The following is a 20090-nucleotide window of genomic DNA, read 5'->3' as shown; positions in this document are numbered from 1 at the left end:
TGGATGCTGTGTGAGAGGCAGCTGAACAAATACCTTGTTCCAGCTTCATCCAAAAAATCTGTGGAAGACATGAGAATAGAACAATGTAAATACTTCTTTCCCATAGTTGTCATACTCTGGAGCTAAGACAGTGTAACAGAAACTTGATTTAGGACTAAGGTCTTATTGACATTTGCACAGTTAAGACTGTTTACAAGAAGAGGCACGTGAAAGCAATGGAAAGAAGGAATAAATTGCTTATCCAGAGTACTTTCCTTCTCAGCTTGCATTTTAAGGTCTTGTTCTACTTTGACTAATTTATATAATGATATTGCAAGGGTTAGTTTTACTTGGATGGTTTTAAGCAAATTTTCTCTCCAAGTAAGGACCAAAAAAAAAAAAAAAAACCCACCTTTTTACTTCTATGTTACTTGTAAGAAAAAGAGTATAACAGAGTTTATATTGAATGTATACTTTTTTAAGTAAAAATATGCAAAGTTTTAAGATTATGATGCCTTGAATGACACAGAAGTGCCTAATCAGATGATGCTGGACTTCTAATAGTTTGCTTTGAAACATCAAAGTTGAAGAAATCTACTTTTTAGAGCCCTCAGAGTTCAGAAAAACATGTCCATATTCTGTTTTTTAGAATTTCTAGGCTTTAAATGGGGATGGTATTACTCTGAAGAAATTTCTTGTCAGATAGAAAACTACATAAGAACAGCATATTTTTGAGTTTGTGGTCTGTTCCTGAAACAGGAGGGAGTGGCCCAGTAGTTTGACAACTGAGATAAATATTTTAGAAAGACAATTTTCCTGTTATATTTCCTATCCTTTTAAAACATATATATATATATATTTGCCAGAAATAATATAAAATTCAGTAGCTTGAATAGCACTCGTCTTGCGCGCTTGCGGCTGAAGGAATGCCCTCCTTTGTATTTCATATTTTCCCTGTTTCTAAGACTTCTAGTTGCTGATCAGTTATTTTCCTTCCTGGTTGGATTGCTGTCGCTGTGGGCAGAGGGAGGACAGGGCCCCTGCCCCTGTGTGTGGTGGGTCTGTGGTGTTCAAGGGCAGCACGAGACACCTAGAGAGCAGGACATTCTGTTTATTAGACTCTCCGATGCAGTGGGAAGCGCAGGTGAGCTCTTCCCTCTGTAGTCTTATCACATAAAGAAGACAAAATGCCATGAGAGCTTCTCTGGTTTGTTGTTTTTCTCCAGCTCTGTCAGTTAGCCTGCTTACTTCTTGCCTCAAACTCTGCTTTGTTTATAGGTTTGAAACATATTCAAAGTCAAATTCATTGTTGTCACTGCTTTGCTGCAGTTTTTTTTCTTTTCAGTTTCAGGGAAGAGGCACAAGCATGATCTCTCCCTCTGATGTTTTTGTCCAATAGCAACTATATAAAGCATTTCCTCCCTCCCATCTGCCCTTTAAGCCTTCATTTGGGTGATTGTTTCGGTAAAACTGAGACACTAAAGGCTCAGCTTTTTTTTTTTCCTTAAGTTTTCTTCTTCATTTTGCAAAAATACTCTAAAAGTCTTAAAATCCTAGGAAGCACTGCAAAAGCATGTCCTAGTTGGCATTTGTTGTCAAGTAGAATGCAATTAAAATTGATGTATGTACTTTGTTTAACACACTTTGCTTGCAATAAGGTGAGTGAAAGATTAGTAAAATATTTTTGCAGTTAAAGAAACAAATTCCCAAATGTAAAGGAAGGATTATTCTATGTAAAAGTAAACAGTCTAATGACCGTTATGAAACTGCAAAAGGGAATTACAATAGTTGGGTTGAAATTTGAAGTTTGGAGTGTGTTGATCATCAGTATTCCCAATTAGTTTGAATTTATGATCTCTGATATCTTTAAAGACTTCATTCTTCCTCCAATTAGTTATTTCCTATTTTACCAAGATTGGTGACTTATGTGTGAAACTGATATTTGATAAATAATAACACAGAAATATTCTCTTGAAGGTTGCAGATCTAGATGATGAATTTGCTGAACTGGTTCTAGGAGAATATCATGAAAATTTTGACTTGCTGCCAGCTGACAAGGTGATTTTTTTATCTTTAATTAGAAATAATCTTATTAACTATCACTCTGAAGAGCAGGGTGGGTTTTTTGTTTGTTTGTTTTGTTTTTGTTTTTTTTTAAGATTTTGCAAATACACATATTTTTTCAATCAACAAAAAAGTGTCACATCAACTTTTGTGGTGATTCTGAAGTACTATGAACTTAGGAGAAAGTATATTCAAGCACAATATTCTGCACCTAGGGAGGAATAACCGCAGACACCAGTACAGGCTGGGGACCGACCTTCTGGAGAGCAGCTCTGCAGAGAAAGACCTGGGTGTCATGGTGGACAACAAGTTGACCATGAGGCAGCAGTGTACCCTCGTGGCCAAGAAGGCCAATGGGATCCTCGGGCACATTAAGAAGAGTGTCTCCAGCAGGTCGAGGGAGGTGATCCTGCCCCTCTACTCAGCCCTGGTGAGGCCGCATCTGGAGTATTGTGTCCAGTTCTGGGCTCCACAGTACAAGAGGGATGTGGAACGGCTGGAGAGAGTCCAGTGCAGGGCCACAAGGATGGTCAGAGGCCTGGAACATCTGCCCTATGAGGAGAGGCTGAGGGAGCTGGGCCTGTTCAGCCTGGAGAAGAGAAGGCTGAGAGGGGATCTAATCAGTGTCTATAACTACCTGGTGGCCACTGACAGAACTAGAGGTAATGGCCACAAACTGAAGCACCAAAAGTTCCACAGGAACTTAAGGAAATTTTTTTTTTTAACAGTGAGGGTGACAGAGGCTGCCCAGAGAGGTTGTGGAGTCTCCTTCTCTGGAGATCTTTAAAACCCGCTTGGATGCAGTCCTGTGCCACCTGCTCTAGGTGACCCTGCGTGTGCAGGGGGGTTGGACTAGATGACCTCTAGAGGTCCCTTCCAACCTTAAGCATTCTATGATTCTATGATTCTATGACAATATGAACTTTATCTGATAATACAGTGACTATGGCTCTTAAATGTCTCGGTCACAGCTGTAAAAGGCTGGTGTACTTGTTATGGAAGTTTTTATTGAATGTTTGGCTGCTAAAAGAGAGTTTCAGGAAGGGTGAATAGAGTTTCCAGGTGGCGTCAGGCCAAATTGTGTCTGAGCTAGTGAGTCTCACTAGCAAAAATAACATCTCTCTCCCTATGAATTGGTTGGACCGGTGTTGCTAACTAAATACGGGTCTGTACAGGAAGCGTAATGTGAAAATATCTTGTGTGCAGTTGCAGGTTGCCATCTGCAGGGTGATGCTGGCTTGGGAGGCAGTTCTTGTGCTCTGCAGCAGCACCCTGAGGAACAAGGGGGTGCAGTCCTTGCTGGACGCGGTCGCTGCCTACCTGCCTGCGCCCAGCAAGCGCTCCGACGGCTACCTGTGAGTAATGGTGAGTGGCAACACCAGGTCAGGAAAGGGAAGAACAAGCAGGAAGGGATAAAAGGAGAAAATGGAAAAGTGTTTTTTAACAGAAAAAAAAACATCTTCAAAAAGATTTACTAATTTGGGGTTTTGAAAAGCAGTGAAGATGTGTGGAATAAAACAGTACTTGAGTCCTGAGCCTGTTTTGGCCAGTGCTCCTGAAACTGTCTGCATTTATCTCCAGCCACCAGACTTGCAGTTTAAAGTTGTAGTGCCTTTTCAGTTTTTAATCAGAGAAGACACAGTTGGGGCCTGGGGATCATATCTAGTACTGACTGAGTCACATGGCACCTCACTGTGCGCCTTTTCTTCTGTAGCTGGAACATTAGATTAATAATTTGTATAAGTTATATTTTTTAAAAATCTTCTGTTACAAATATTACAACTAAGAAACATAGAGCATCTTAAATAAGTGGAAATGTAGGTAAAACTGTGTTTGAAGTGGGTTAATCTTACCCATTTGCTTTTTGTTGTGCTTTTATTTTGCAGAAAGTGGTACAATAATGACCTGTGTGCCCTTGCATTTAAAGTTCTCCATGATAAATGTCATTCATATTTATTCAGGTTCAATGAAGCCTCAGTCAGCTGTGCATAACATTAACAAAAGTTGCACGTGAGTAGGAGGCAGGTATCATTTATTGTAGTCCTGGAGTGTCTACTGTACTAGTGAGTAATTCAAGAATTTCGTTTGCAGGGAGCAAATGAGCTGGCTGCTCCTGCCTTTTGCTGGTCAGCAAGTTGAAATACCCTCTCTAATGGCCGGGAACATTGCCCTTACAGTTGGATTAAAACAGGTAAAGGGAAAAAACGATCTTAGAAGGTGTCACAGACTGTTGTTGGGGGTGGAAAGGACCTCTGGAGATCCTCTGGTCTGTTTTCACTGCTCATGCAGGGTCCACTAGAACAGCTTGCTCAGGACCATGAAGCTTGTTTCAGTACTGTACTTTCCACTTTGTGAAATGTTGCAGTTTGAAAGCCATAGTGGTAGTGGTGGTGGTGGGGGGAAAGGAGATATCAAATCAGTATCGGATTCACGAACAGTCCGTGGACCGTAGGTCCGATCGCCTTCCTAGGAGCGAATCGAGTTCCCAAATAGTGTGATCCACTATAAGCTCGACCCTGGCAGTATCGGATGCACGAATGGTCCGTGGACCGTAGGTCCAATCGCCTTCCTAGGAGCGAATCGAGTTCCCAAATAGTGTGATCACCTATAAGCTCGACTCTGGCAGTATTAGATTCAGGAACAGTCTGTCAACTGTAGGTTCGATCGCCTCCCCCCAAACAAGTAGTCGAGTTCACAAACAGTATGATTTATTCAAATGCAACATTTACAAAGCAGGTTTCGGATGTCAGTGCAGGAAATTCTCTGCTAGAGCGTGGGGTTTTAGCTAGTTCTGATGTACAAATGTGCAATCATCACTCACCCCAGAAGATGGGAGAGGGCTCTCAGTCTCGAGTCTCCTCAGGCGGCGTCCTGACGCAAGGGGAGGAAAGGGGGATCAGCGCATCAACTGATCCAGAATTTATGATGGATTCTTCCCTCTCACTTCTTAGTCTCTTCAGGCAGCGTCCCAGCGCGAGGGGAAGGAAGGGGGATCAGCCTGTCGACTGACCCAGGAGTTATGATGGATTCTTCCCCCCAGACTTTTCATCCTTAGTTCACCTTTTATACTTTTCTTTACATTCAGGTGGAGCTTGAGTGACTAGACTCATACTTAATATTGTTATTGATTGGTGAAAAAGTTTCTCGCTTTCATTTAAAGGTACAGTCAACCGAAAATCTAGAGCGCATGCTCAGTGAGGGGTGGTCGTACCTCGGAGGCGGGTAACTTTTGGGATGGAGGTATGGTTTTCACATTATAATGAGCAAAGTTCAAGCAAAGTTCATCATTTGCCACTTTTGCTGGCTCAGCACCGGACTTGTTAACGTATATCTCCCATTAGACAGCCCCTGTGCGGCTTATCAGCGGCCCAGCACAGGGAGTGCAACAGAGTTTGGCCGCGGAGCCTTCACCCCGCTCCATCCTCCGTTACTCCCCTTTGCAGCTGCGAGGAGGGCAGATTGTGTTGCCCAGGGAACTGTGGAGGAGCTGGGTCCGTGCACACCAACCATCCTGGAAGTGGCAACTGTGTATCGCCCCAAGCAGGCCTCTGTAATGCCAAAACTTCTGTTAGGCCCTAGTTTTCCTCTCAGTTCCTGCTTTCAAACAATTCTTCCACAAACACTTCTTCCACACACTTCTATGATACTTTGTCTCAAGTGTGGATGCTTTTTGTGTTGACTGTTCCCACATATGTAGATTTTATTTGGAGTACTCCTCCAAGAATGAAAAATTACAATGTGCCAATGTCAGTGATTTACCTGGGGAGCTTAGGTGGGAAGGGCTGAAAATTGAAACCATTTTAGTAGGGTTCCAATCTTCTGTTTATATTGCAACTCTTACAATACCAGTGCAATGTAATGCCATGAGGAGACCTCACATGGCAAGGAAGGTGATGTTGCAACTATGCTACCCCAAATGAACAGTAAACATGTTCCAGGTTCGTGGGTCTATTGGATGCTTCACTAATCCTGTGTTTCCCTGTTTGAACAAAATAGAACAGAATTTGCATAGTTCTTTCTTGACTGTGAATAAGTTTGGCATGCATAGGCAATTTTTCCTTTGCCAGTACTGCCTTTTGTGGTTTTATATTGTGAGTGATAAGATTTAAGATTAAAAGATATAAGATTAAAATGTGATGAGACTAAAAATGTACAAATTTCTTTGCATCAAAGCAAACTAAAATGATGCCTTATGCACTAATGCAGAGCATAGAATAATCTCCTGTATTCTGCAGTGTATGTTTTTTGACAATCCTTTTTGAATTTAGAAAAGTTTGAAAGGTGTAATACTGAAGCTGGTACCATACGTCATTTTCTGTAGTGGGCGTAGTAGCAGTAATCACTAACTCCTATACACAGGTTTAAGTCAGGAGATCTAAATCAGACCTGTTTTCTTATCTCTGAAGAGGCTTCTTAGAATCTTGGAATATTTTTCTAGAGGCTATGGAAAACCTGTAAGTAGAGTCATTGCTTAAACAGTCTGCATTAAACCCGAGTTTTGTGTGTCATAGAATCATAGAATCATAGAATGCTTAAGGTTGGAAGGGACCTCTAGAGATCATCTAGTCCAACCTCCCTGCACACGCAGGGTCACCTAGAGCACGTGGCACAGGACTGCATCCAAGCGGATTTTGAAGACCTCCAGAGAAGGAGACTCCACCACCTCTCTGGGCAGCTTGTTCCAGTGCTCTGTCACCCTCACTGTTAAGAATTTCTTCCTTAAGTTCCTGTGGAACTTTGGGTGCTTCAGTTTGTGGCCATTTCCTCTAGTTCTGTCGGTGGCCACCAGGGAAAAGAGACCAGCACCATCCTCTTCACTGCCTCCCTTGAGGGACTTGTAGACACTGATTAGATCCCCTCTCAGCCTTCTCTTCTCCAGGCTGAACAGGCCCAGCTCTCTCAGCCTCTCCTCATAGGGCAGATGTTCCAGGCCCCTGATCATCCTTGTGGCCCTGCGCTGGACTCTCTCCAGCAGCTCCACATCTGTCTTATACCGTGGGGCCCAGAACTGGACACAATACTCCAGATGCGGCCTCACCAGGGCTGAGTAGAGGGGCAGGATCACCTCCCTCGACCTGCTGGAGACACTCTTCTTAATGCATCCGAGGATCCCATTGGCCTTCTTGGCCACAAGAGCACACTGCTGCCTCATGGTCAACCCATCATCCCCAATGACACCCAGGTCTTTCTCTGCAGAGCTGCTCTCCAGAAGGTCAGTCCCCAGCCTGTCCTGGTGTCTGGGGTTATTCCTCCCCAGGTGCAGGACCTTGCACTTGGCCTTGTTGAATTGCATGAGGTTTTTCACCGCCCAGTTGTCCAGTCTGTCCAGGTCCCTCTGGATGGCAGCGCAGCCCTCTGGAGTATCAGCTACTCCTCCCAGTTTCGTATCATCAGCAAACTTGCTGAGGGAGCACTCTGTGCCTTCATCCAGGTCATTGATGAATAAATTGAACAGGACTGGACCAAGGACTGACCCCTGGGGGACACTGCTAGCTACAGGCCTCCAACTAGACTTGGCACCGCTGATCAGCACTCTCTGGGCCCTGCCATCCAGCCAGTTCCTAATCCACCTCACTGTCCACTCATCTATCCCACACTTCCGGAGCTTGCCCAGGAGGATGTTGTGAGGGATGGTGTCAAAAGCCTTGGTGCAGTCGAGATAGATAGACGACATCCACCGCTCTCCCCTCATCTATCCAGCTGGTCATTCCATCATAGAAGGCTATCAGGTTAGTCAAGCAAGATTTCCCCTTGGTGAATCCATGCTGACTACTCTTGAGCACCTTCTTGTCCTCCATGTGCCTGGAGACAACGGCCAGTATGAGCCGTTCCATCACTTTTCCGGGGACGGAGGTGAGGCTCACTGGCCTGTAGTTGCCTGGGTCCTCCTTCTTGCCTTTTTTGAAGACTGGCGTGACATTGGCCTTCTTCCAGTCTTCCGGCACCTCCCCCATTCTCCAGGATCTTTCAAAGAGAGCGGCTTAGCTATGACCTCTGCCAGCTCACGCAGCACTCTGGGGTGCATTCCATCAGGGCCCATGGATTTGTGGGTATCGAGGTTCCTTAGGTGCTCTCTGACCCAATCTTCCTCTACCCAGGGCAAGTCTTCCTCTCCACCGGCTTCTTCTCTTGTCCCTAGGGTCTGGGGCTCTAAAGGGCTGCCCTTGGTAAACACCGAAGCAAAGAAGGCATTCAGCAACTCTGCTTTTTCTGTGTTATTTGTAACCAGGGTGCCCATCTCGTCCGCCAGCGGACCCATGTTTTCCCTGATCTTCCTTTTGCTGTTAATATATTTGAAGAAGTTTTTCTTGTTATTTTTAATGTCCCTTGCCAGATTGCGTTCCAACCGCGCCTTAGCTTTCCTTGTCGCACCTCTGCATTCCCTGACTATGTTCCTGTATTTCTCCCAGGGGGCCTGTCCTTTTTTCCACATTCTGTATACCGTCGCCTTCTGCTTGAGCATTGCCACAAGCTCCTTGCTCATCCACGCAGGCCTCCTGCCCCCTCTGCCTGACTTCTTACACACAGGGATGCACTGTTGCTGGGCGTGGAGGAAGTGCTGCTTGAAAACTAACCAGCTCTCTTGGGCCCCCCTACCTTCTAGGGCTGTAGCCCTTGGGATTCTTCCGAGGAGGTCTCTGAAGAGGCTAAAGTTGGCCCTCCTGAAGTCCATGGTTGCAAGGCTACTTACAGCCCTGACTCCTCCTCGTTGAATCCTGAACTCCACCAACTCATGGTCACTGCAGCTGAGGCTACTCCCCACCTGAACATCTCCTACAAGTCCCTCCCTATTTGATAGCACGAGGTCCAGTAGCCCACCTCTCCTTGTCGGCTCCTCCACAACCTGCCTCAAAAAGTTATCGTTGATGCTCTGCAGGAACCTCCAGGACTGTTTGTGCCTGGCTGTGTTGTCCTTCCAGTTGATGTCGGGGTAGTTGAAGTCCCCCATGAGAACCAGGGCCTGTGACTGTGAGGCAATATCCAGCTGCCTATAGAAGGCCTCATCAACCTTCTCATCTTCGTCAGGTGGCCTGTAGCAGACACCCACCACAGTGTCTCCCACATTAGCCTGCCCTCTAATCCTTACCCACAAGCTCTGAACTCGCTCATCATCCACTCCCAGGTTGAGCTCCATGCATTCCAGTTGCTCTCTCTCATAAAGAGCAACTCCACCACCTTGCCTACCCAACCTGTCCTTCCTAAAGAGCACATAGCCTTCCATGGCAGCGCTCCAGTCGTGCGAGCTATCCCACCACGTCTCTGTGATTCCGATAATGATGCTGGGACCACACACAGATCTCCAGTTCGTCCTGCTTATTCCCCATGCTTCACGCATTGGCGTACAGGCATTTCAGGGAAGCAACCGAGCCCGCAGGTTTCCCGGGAGGGGTGTAAGAGGACCCTCTGTGATCATTTCCTATCCTCACTTCCCCACTAGCATACTCCCGCTGGACTCCATCTGACCTAGGATGCGTGGTACTGCTTGCCATGTCTGTGTGACATTCCCCTTCCCCCTTCTTGTCTAGTTTAAAGCCCTCCTAAGCAGGTTGGCCAGCCTTTTGGCAGAGACATGTGCCCCTCTTGCTGAGATGGTTCCCATCATTCCCCACTAGCTGGTGGTCATCAAACAGAGTCCCATGGTCATAGAAGCCAAAACCCTGTTGCCAAGCCCAGCGGCGCAGCCAGTTGTTAATCTGCCATATCCGCCTTCTCCTCCTTGAATCCATTCCCCTCGTTGACAGGATAGAGGAGAACACTACCTGGGCTCCCGTACCTTTGATGGCCATCCCTAGGGCTCTGAAGCCTTGCTTGATATCCCTCATTTTCCCCATGGCATCATTAGCGCCCACATGAAACAGTACCAGAGGATAATAGTTGGACTCCTGAACAAGCCTTGGGAGCCTTTCTGTGACATCCTTTATTCGGGCCCCTGGCGAGCAGCAGACCTCTCTGGATGAGGGGTCCGGTCTACATATCGGTGCCTCCATGCCCTGTAGCGTGGAGTCACCCACGACGATCACCCGCCGCTTCTTCCGGGTGCTCCTTTTCTCCTTAGCGGGAGCAGCCTTGCAGCATGGACCAGACTGCCTCTCTGTAGACAGCCCCCTAGATGGTCCTTGGTTCAAGGCCTCCTCTATCTGATCCTCAAGTTCCAGGGCCTCGTACCTGTTGAATGTGGTCACAGGTGGAGGTGAGGTGGGCCGTGGAAGGGATCTTCTGCCACCTCGAGTGGGGACTTGTTTCCATTGTTGATCGCCCCTGGATACTGTTAATTCTGCCCCCTCTGCCCTAGGGCAAGAGGGTACTGGATGTGTCCCCCCTCTCTGTTCTCATTAGACTGTTCTGTGTGGCATGGGAGAGCTACAAATCAAATGGGAATATGGAATTGACACTTATTTGGGACCTCTTCAAATAGCATACAGAGAAACCATCCTAAATGCTGCCCAGGCTGCAGGTAGAATGACTGAATATAAGGAGTATTTTGTGTATGGTTTTGTAGTCTGCTTTATTTGAAATGATCTTTACGCTTAATTATTATGCTTAATTACTTTGAGCAGCTTTCAAATTAATCATTTGGTGCATTAGATTTTTTCTTTTTCAAAATCTTGCTTTTTTCCTGTAGATACATTGGACAAAACAGTAGGAGATAAACAGCACTGTGTAAACGCAGAGCTGGAGGTGAGGCTGCCGTGCGCAGGCCCCTTGTGGGAGCAAGTGGCAGGGGCCCCAGTCATCAAGTTCGTGGCAGACGTTGCTGAGCTGCTCCTCATGGCCCTGCAAGGCACAGTGGAAAACGGCATCGCTAATTCCTGCATCCAAGGTAGCGGATGGGCTACAGCTGCCTTTTCCTAACTTCTCTGTAGGAAGTCATTTAACAGCTTTCTCGAAGGAAACATTCCCGGGTAACTTGCAAACTAAAAGACGTTACCTTTTAATATCACAGACCCGAATAAAAATACAGAATTTCCTTAGCTACAAAAATTGCAGAACAGCCCTTTTCCCATGCCGGGCATGGAAGGCAGCAGACTTTCAGCTTTAAGCTTGACTCTAACCCAACAGCATGCTTGTTTTTGCTGTTTCTTGGTTTTGTTTTGTTTTGTTTTTTTCTTTATAATTCTGGTGTAACACATAAGACCTTTACTTGATGCCATCATGTAAATCAGAGCAATGCTATGGAACTGGCTTAGGAGGCCAGCTTGTAAATATCACACTTCTATTAGTTATGGATGTTTTTTTCTGATTTTCAAATTTGTTTCTTATTTCCATGCTTCCATATTTCCACCATAATTGTAAAATTTAGACTCTCTAGGACTAAACTGTCCTTTACTTTCCATTTAAAATATATTTATTTAAATGTATATATATATTATGTTAATCTTTTAATTATTTTTAAAATAATTTACATTTATTAAATATATGTATTTAATAAGTATATATATATTTGGTCACGAGTAAATCAATATATATTTATTATAATAATATATATATTTATTAACTTGTGGCCAAATAACTGTTGCTTTGTTCAGTTGCAAAGCATCTCTCCTCTCTAGCTCTGCTCCTCAAAGCTTGCCTGTGAGCTTTCTTCACAGTCCCAGTATAATTTATTTTTTCTTGAAATTATAAAAGTAAGCAAGGAGAGAAGTGGTTGTGCCCTTGTGGAGAGGGAGGTCAAAGGCGAAGGTAAAGAAGAAAGTCAGGAGCTACAAATTAATCCTGAAACTGTTGTTTTGTTTTGTTTTTCCATGTCTATATGAGTATATGTCTATAACAATTACTTATTTTTTTTCTCCGTAGGACCCTTGCTGGGATTCCCAGTTCAGGATATAGAAGTGACTGTGCAGTCACTGACGGTGCATTCTGACACCTCCCATACGATTATTATCAGCCTGTGTCTCCCGTTGCATGCAAAAGGTACAACAAAACTGGGGACTCTCCTACAGCTCAGGGGCATGAGGTACTGCTAGAAAAACAGGCGTGTATCAGTACCTGCTAATGGCTCTTCTTGGAGAGCCCAACGCTCTTGCTGAGGACTGCATAGTTCCTGGAAGCACAGAATTTGGGAGGAGTGTTATGTTAAGTATGTGTTTCCTTTGTGTATTCCTAAAAAGGAGTTGGCTGGACTCTTTCCCTCTCTTTCACATAGGCTTTGAAAAAAGCCAGCATACAAATACTAGAGCCTCTGATGAATCTAGAAATCACTGTGAGTGAAGATCATCTCAGCGCAGCCCTTGTTGACCTCATGCAGCGGAGAGGCAGCGTTCAGGAAATCCAGAGTCATCAAGAGTTGTAGTTGCTGCTGTTCCTCTAGCAGAAACAATGGTAGGTGCTTATCCTGTAAGTGGCAGAAAAAGGAAAAAACTTACCGGAGTGTTGCAATATACTTACTCTCTCAGAACTAAACAGCTTTTTGTGCTTATTAATCTTTCCTGTATCCTAAATTGACTGACACTATTCAATATTTTCATACATGGTCTGTATTTTGTCCAGGGCTAGTCAACGGTTCTGTGTTTCCTAACATCTGGCTCAGCAACCTTCACTTTGGAGCTGGCCAGCTATCAAGCCCTGAACAGCCATGAGCAAAGAGCACTCCTCCAGAGGATGAGGGGGCTGGTACGATCACTTCATACAAGGAAAAAGTTCTGTCCTCCCTATTAAATATTTTCAGCAGACTGTTTAGCTGCACTGGCCTGTTCTGTGACCACCTGGCTCTGGTAAATGAGAAAATAACACCGGGAGGAGCAGACTGCTTCTGACTTTGCAAGGAACTGTGCCTGAGATAAGGGGAAGTGCGAGTGGGCTCGGCTGGGCACAGCTGCCTGATGCCAACAACTGAACCAGAGCTGCTACTGCAATTTGCTGCTTTGGCGAATAGGTGGGAAAAGGGCAATGGACAACTGACTGAATGGTAGCGAGTTTCAAGATTTCACAGTCAAGAATCTCTACTTCTAGTGAAAGCTTAACATACAATTATCACCTGAAGTTTTGAAAAAACAATTTTTATTCCAACAGGAATTTGTCAAATTAACGTAACTTTATTAAAAAAAAAATTTTTTTTTGACAGACCTAAACTTTTCAACCACACAGTCCCACCTCAGAGGCACTTGAGGTTGTTTGGTAGAAATCCTTGCAGCAGTTACTGCCCTCTTGCTTCATGAGTGCAGTATCCAACAAACAGCCGTTCAGCTGCTATCCCACGTCTGTTAAAATAAAGTTTAATGATTATGGTAAAATCAAACAACTAGCTGGCTCTTGAGGCAAGGAGAGAGACAGTAGTAATTGTTTTAATCTGTTTCCTGCAAATAAAGCTAGCATCAAGAAGTAACGGATGGCCTGTTATGGGAATGAAGAAAGAAGGTCATAGTCTGAGGCTCGTTATAACTGGTATTCTGTAAAATATATTGCTTTTTAGAAGACAAAGTTATATATAACTATATCTGTCTAAATCTATATCGGTCAATATTAGCACAACCCTTCCAACCCCACATTTTCATGTGCAGCTCAAATCATTTCCATTTCATCCAGTTTATGGTCTTGGGGACCCAGTTTATTAATCAGACTTTTGCCAGATACAGCTAGGTAAATTATTTTGGTTTTATGTGGCTTTTCAAAAAAAGCTTCAAGTTACTATGGTAGCAGGATACACAGGAAATAGTTGCAGTGCTATAGCCTGGTTTTAGCTTTCAAGTATGTTTCATATAAAGCTTTTGTAGGAGTTTGTTCTTGTGCAATAAGACAGTATTTTCAGAATGAAAAAAAGCTGTACTCAAATTCTGCATAAATATTTAACAGCTAAAAGCTACCATTCCAGTCATTTATAGGATCATAAATATTGATGTTTAAATTAGCCTTAAGAGCTACAGTAGAAGAATTTTGAAAGTGAACTAGTTCAGCTGAATTATTGCTTGGCCCTAGGCAAGACTTAAAGTTATTCTTTGGTAAAAGAAATGTTTTGTCAAGGTCTCTGGGCCAGTCAACATTTGTCTGCAATTTGGCCAAGTAACCTTGGCCTTGGATAGGAAGGTCTCCCAGGGACTTGATCCAGCTATTACAAAGTTCCTACCTATCCATTCATCCACCCCTGGTGCCCAGATGTAAATAGCAACCAAGAGCTGTCATACTTGAAAACGCCTCTCAGGACTACCCCAGGTTTTGCATGCATATTAAATGTCTAAATATAGATAATTAATAAAACATTTTGGTAAGGACACAGAATGCAGGCCTGACTAAGACCTTACTTTTAGAGAAAAATTGTGGAGGCTTGTTCAAAGACAATAGTACCTTGTTAGCAGATAGTTAACCACAAGGGTGTCAGTCTTTGCAGCAGATGGGGGACAGAGCCGAGAAAGACGAGGACTGAGGAACACCTCCCCCTGCCCCGTGTGCGACGTGTCTTGCCAGAAGAAAAGAAACAAAGCCAGACAACCGCGCAGGTGGCCAGATGCTGATTGGTTGTGAGCTTTGCAACACTTGTGTTAAGAAAGTATAAAAAGAAGTTGGTTTGGAAATAAAGTTGTCTCACTCTGCACCCCAGACTGAGTCCGTTTCTTCACAAGGTGCAACAAATGGCGCCCAACGTGGGGCTCGAAGACTAGCTGTCTCTCCGGTTGCACCGCCCAGCTGAACTCCCGGGAATCACACTGAAAGGAAGCGTAAGGATCAAGCTGAAAGGAAGCTTACTTTGTGTGCACACTAAAAGCCTCTTGAAAGGAAAGAGGTAAGCGGCTGGGAACTATGGGTTCATACCTAATGAAGGAACAAAAGGACGATTTAGAAGCTTCTCCTAAAAACTTGAAACCGCAAAGAAAACAATTAGGTGAAGAAGAGCTGCAAAAGGTTCTTGCGTGGGCTTCTAAAGACGATCCTTCGGTGAATAGTAAGAATGTTTTTAATCTGGAAAGATGGGACCAAATTGGGGTCCGACTGTGGGATAGTGCCACGCGCGGTGATAAGGCTGCTGCTAACCTGTTGCCCCAATGGCGAGTTGTATTCGAAATATTGAAATCTCATAGTGGGTTGCAGTCGAACATAAATGACGGGATCGGGGCCCCTGCCATCCCCTCCGCGCCTCCTTTACCTCAATCGTGTCCTGATGAGAATCAGAAAAGAAAACGTGCTGCAAAAGCCTTTGCGGTACTGCCACCTGATGACCAGGACGATGATCCTTTTGGTCCGGGTCCTATTGACCCTGGAAAGGAGCCAGACCTATACCCCCCGGATCCTCACGATAAATGGGCCTCAGTAAAGCAAGGAGCAAAACAAGCAGGGGATGTGGGCGTGCTGAAAGCCTTTCCCGTTATCTGTGCACCAGACCAGAATCCGCGTTGGGAAGGTTTGTCGTATAATGTTACTGTGGACGTGCTAATGGGGGAGGGCGATCACAGTGCTACAACAGCACAAGCAGAAATCCCCCCTGAGGGCCTGCAACAAGTTAAGGCACTTGCTCTCCGGGCCCTTAAGGCCGTTCCGGAGAGTGGTAAACAAAGACAACCTTTTGTTAGCATAAGACAAGATGCGAATGAGCCATATATGAAGTTTTTGGATCGGCTTAAGGAGGCTCTGGAGAAACAAATTGATAATGAACAAGCACGAAGCTACATTTTTAAGCAACTAGCAGTTGAGAATGCTAACCCCGATTGCCAGAGAGTTTTGCGGCCACTAAAGGACCCTACTATTGATGACATGCTAAAAGCATGTATTAATGTCGGTACCAAACAGTATGAATATTCACTGATGGCCGAAACATTTGCAACAATGTCTATGAAAAAGCCATGTTTTGCTTGTGGCCAATTTGGGCATATTCGTAAATACTGTCCAAAAACGCAAGCAAACAAAGGAGGAGCGCCTGGACTATGTCCGCGCTGTCACAAAGGACAACACTATGCTAATCAGTGTCGATCAAAATTTGATAAGGAAGGTCGACCGCAAGCCCCTTCGGGAAACTTCAAGCGGAGCGCGGCAAGGGGTCGCGCCATGACGGCAAATCACCCCTCGGAGTGGCTCCCACCGGGAAGCAGCCGCCGCTTGTGCGCCAGCACAAGCGGCAGCGCCGGGGTGGACCTGGCCACCACAATAGAAGTGCTAATTACTGATACATCAGTTGTGCTAATTCCAACTGGTGTCCACAGCCCCCTGGGGCGAGGAAGGGCAGCACTGTTAATAGGGCGATTTTCAACAACGAGACAAGGGCTGTTTGTGTTACCTGCAGTTATCAACGCAGATTTCATAGGAGAAATTAAGATAATGGTATGGACTCCGATACCACCCTGTACTGTGCCAATGGGAAGATATGGACGATATATTGATTGCTGCAGAGCAAAAGGAAACAGCAGAAGAGGCTCTGCATCAGATTACGCGAGCAGCATCAGCTGCAGGATTAAAAATTGCAGAAGATAAAGTACAGGAAAGTCCGCCTTGGCGATATTTAGGATGGAGAATTTCTGATCATCAAATTCGACCACAATCATTGACCCTAAAGACAGACATAACGACTTTGAATGATCTTCAAAAACTTTTGGGAACTATTAATTGGATCCGTCCCTCCTTAGGGATTTCCACAGAAGATTATCTAGTCCAGTAAATCCGTTTGTAACCTGTCTAGTAGGACAGCCTGTTGATATTTGGTATATTTTGTTTATTGTTAGCATGCCTGCTTTGTTTCTTGTTATGTGTTTAAGGATAGATTGGCCATTTAATTAAGTCATGGCTGTTCAAACAAAAACAAATAAAGAAGGGTGAGATGTGGAGGCTTGTTCAAAGACAATAGTACCTTGTTAGCAGATAGTTAACCACAAGGGTGTCAGTCTTTGCAGCAGATGGGGGACAGAGCCGAGAAAGACGAGGACTGAGGAACACCTCCCCCTGCCCCGTGTGCGACGTGTCTTGCCAGAAGAAAAGAAACAAAGCCAGACAACCGCGCAGGTGGCCAGATGCTGATTGGTTGTGAGCTTTGCAACACTTGTGTTGAGAAAGTATAAAAAGAAGTTGGTTTGGAAATAAAGTTGTCTCACTCTGCACCCCAGACTGAGTCCGTTTCTTCACAAGGTGCAACAAAAAATGTGCAGACAAGAATGAGTCATGAACTGACTTATGTTTTGCTTCTAGCTACTATAAATTAATTAATCAGGATTTCTTATCCACCCCTCAGACTCCACACTAAAGCAAAACCTGAAGGAATAGCTTGCTCAAGCTCACCTGTTATGCAAGAACCTGCATTTAATTGCCTGCTGCTGCTCATTAATTTTAATAATTTGATATTTAAAAATCCAGTCTGCTTTTCTGTGTGTACACTCCTCTCCCACACCCTTTATTATTTGAAACAAGTTAATCAAGATGATAAGTTTTTCCTTTAGAAGAAAGAGAGACAGAGATGAGATGTAGTATTTCACTGAAAAAGGTTCTGAGAGTGTTAGTTGCAAAACTGTTTTGCATCCCTGTCTTAATGCATCTGTTCTTTTGAGGATCTGAGGACCACACGGGATGATACTTACATAGTGAAATTAGGCTGTCAGTTCTCCCTTCTCTTCTGGGTTAGCAGTTTAGGCCTGTACTTGAACTCCAGTGGTTCTGCAGCGTGAGCATCAAGCTTTACCAGCCTGAGCAATCTTACCTGAGCATGCGGCACCGATGATTAGAGCGCCTTTTATAGGCATCCTTTAAGTCAGTCGCATTCCTGCTGCTCCAGAGTCTTTCTCCCACAGCACTTGCACGAGGCCTGAAAAAGCATACTGCGTTTTAGAGTAGGTATATGCTGTTACCAAGAACGAATTAAAGCCTTTAATACCAAATCTTATGTCGAAAAGCAACAGTTTTTATAGTTGTTTATTGTCAGTATCAGAAAACAGTACCACTAAAAGCACCATTGGATTATTTCATGCTCTTTGGAGCTAGCTTTTTAAAATCTAAAGCTAGAGATCATAATCATAATCATATCATATCATATCATAATCTTGGTGTGAGGTTGGTAGGATCCACAAATTCCCCCACAGGCAGGCTTCTCCACCTGTCACCAGCCTCTTCTGCTCTTCAGATCCTGTAGTCAAGGCAGAAGATTAGAATTACTATTTGCCCAGAAGACAGGCACATCATAAATTTCATTTTCTGGTTCTTAAAGTATTGCTGTTTAGTTTATGTTTACTTTATCACATAAAATACCTATCCTGAGCACTAACTTAATATTTTAATAGTCTTGTTACTGGATGTGGGAATGATCAGACAATTTGCCCAGAGAATCCAAGCTTTCTGCAAACTTTTCCTTTCTCTGACCGAAAGAATTTTTATCTTTATCCTCTGAAGATAAGTCTTAACCCTAGATGTAACTGTTCATTTTATTATCCAGTGAGTGTTCCTTATAAAAGCTGTGCAAGTCAGCTGTTCTACCTAACCCGCCCAGAAAGATACCTTACATAAAATGAAAGCCAAGGAGAGCATAAGATAGGTTTGTATCCGCTTTAGCCAGAGGGAGAAAATGTGTTTTTTCAAAAAAAAAAAAAAAAAGCCTAATATTTATCTAAAAGATGTCTTGGTGTCTTGTCCATTTTGCAGATTTTAGTGTGGTGAATTAACAGAAGTAACTGCCAAAAATGAATTCTTTTGTGATTAAATCTACAAGCAGAGATAAATGACAATTTACAAGACACAAAGGGAGGAATACAGACTTGTTGGGGCCTTAGCACTTTTACAGGAATACGAGGAGCTGAAGTGATGAGAACTGAGGAGCTGAAGTGATGAGAACCGAGGAGCTGAGGCGGTGAGAACCGGGAACTGAAGCGATGGGAACCAAGGCCACCCGGAGAAGATAACGCTCGTTAGCAACTTTTTAATGAACTAGGCCGGCCATAGCCAGATAAGCATCCGGAGGACCAGCAATAGAGCATCGGAAAGGAATGTCAGCCAGCTGCAAGCTAGTTATGCATGGACACTATAGCTTAACCAATGAGAATGCTGTTGCTTAGCGCGTGTGTACGCTTACAGGTGATAGAATTGTATAAAGCTACACCGTAGAGAATAGTAAACGAATTGAACCTGCTTCACATTGAAGTGTCGTTCATTCCGTCTCGCGGGGTGGGCCTCGGCACAGACTCTTATGTTGCACTTCATATTGGGGGAGAGGAGGAGACAGGAATCCTGAAGTGTCCAGACAAAGCCGGGTTACTTTCTTCCTATGATCTCCTCAATTTAAGGTGTTCTTGTACATAGAAAATGTCTCAACTTTTTGCTTCAACAATTGCTTCTCCAGTTGTTTATTTTTATCTTTGCATTGCTATGCAGAAGGATAGTTGTCCAAGTTTCAAATAGAACAAGTTGTTAAAAATGCTATATAAAATTATAGGTGCTTTGTAAAACTCAAAACTGGATTGCTTTCAGCATGGAACTGGCTTCAGGATAGCTCTGAGTCTTCAGTTCAACTTCTGCTTGCTCAGAATGAAGCTAAAAGACCTCTACAATGAAAAATGGAAAAGGGGAAGGGAATCTGAGCTGATTTTAATGCCTAAAATGGTGCTGATGTAAAACCTTTCTGGTTTAGAGAGGGCTGGTCTGGCATAGTAGAAGTATCATAGCTTTTAATATGAAACTAAACTCCAATTTCTTTTTTTTTTCTTTTTTTAATGTGTGTGTGATCCTAGGTAAGTTTTGTAAAGCATCCCTATAGCCTGCATAATGTCCTCAAAAGCACCTTTTCATACTAGTGAGACATCAGTTGGCAGAAGGATGAAAGGCTATATTAGCAGCTTGCAGATTTTACGATGAGGTTTAAAAATACTTGACCTCTGGAGTTACAATTTTCCCTTTTTTGACTAAACAGTCACATAGAAAGCTTTGTGGTTAGTATTTTCAAGAATGATGTGCTAATGTGGAATTACCTCAGATTGCTTCATGTCTACAGGCAACTGCTTTTTCATCTCCTGGTTAGCTGATCAATGAAATGTGGAAAACATTCATTTCCATTTAAATATCTTAAGTTTTGAGAGAAACTTTCTGCAAATTAAACTTTCTCTGAAGTATTAACAATATTCAGTACATTTCTGGTATTAGGCCTATATATTACC

General features: G+C 43.9%; 1 long non-coding RNA gene and 1 pseudogene across 1 annotated transcript; one reads left to right on the top strand and one right to left on the bottom strand.

The window, feature by feature from the left end:
• Window positions 1–12730, top strand: part of LOC104578178 (ribosome-releasing factor 2, mitochondrial-like) — a 36594-nt pseudogene extending 23864 nt beyond the window's left edge.
• A 294-nt stretch (window positions 12731–13024) lies between these two features.
• Window positions 13025–17750, bottom strand: LOC148593023 (uncharacterized). The gene is made up of 2 exons (XR_015913830.1): window positions 17651–17750; window positions 13025–13241 (listed from the first exon to the last, which is right to left on the bottom strand). It is a non-coding gene; the product is annotated as an uncharacterized LOC148593023 (long non-coding RNA).
• Window positions 17751–20090: the final 2340 nt, after the last annotated feature.

Source organism: Tinamus guttatus, unplaced genomic scaffold (assembly GCF_059628265.1).
Source record: "Tinamus guttatus ecotype Peru unplaced genomic scaffold, ASM5962826v1 Tinamus_guttatus_pri_ptg000467l, whole genome shotgun sequence".
Taxonomy (NCBI): domain Eukaryota; kingdom Metazoa; phylum Chordata; class Aves; order Tinamiformes; family Tinamidae; genus Tinamus; species Tinamus guttatus.
The sequence above is the reverse complement of the archived record's forward strand: the minus strand, read 5'-3'. Positions and strand labels throughout refer to the sequence as shown.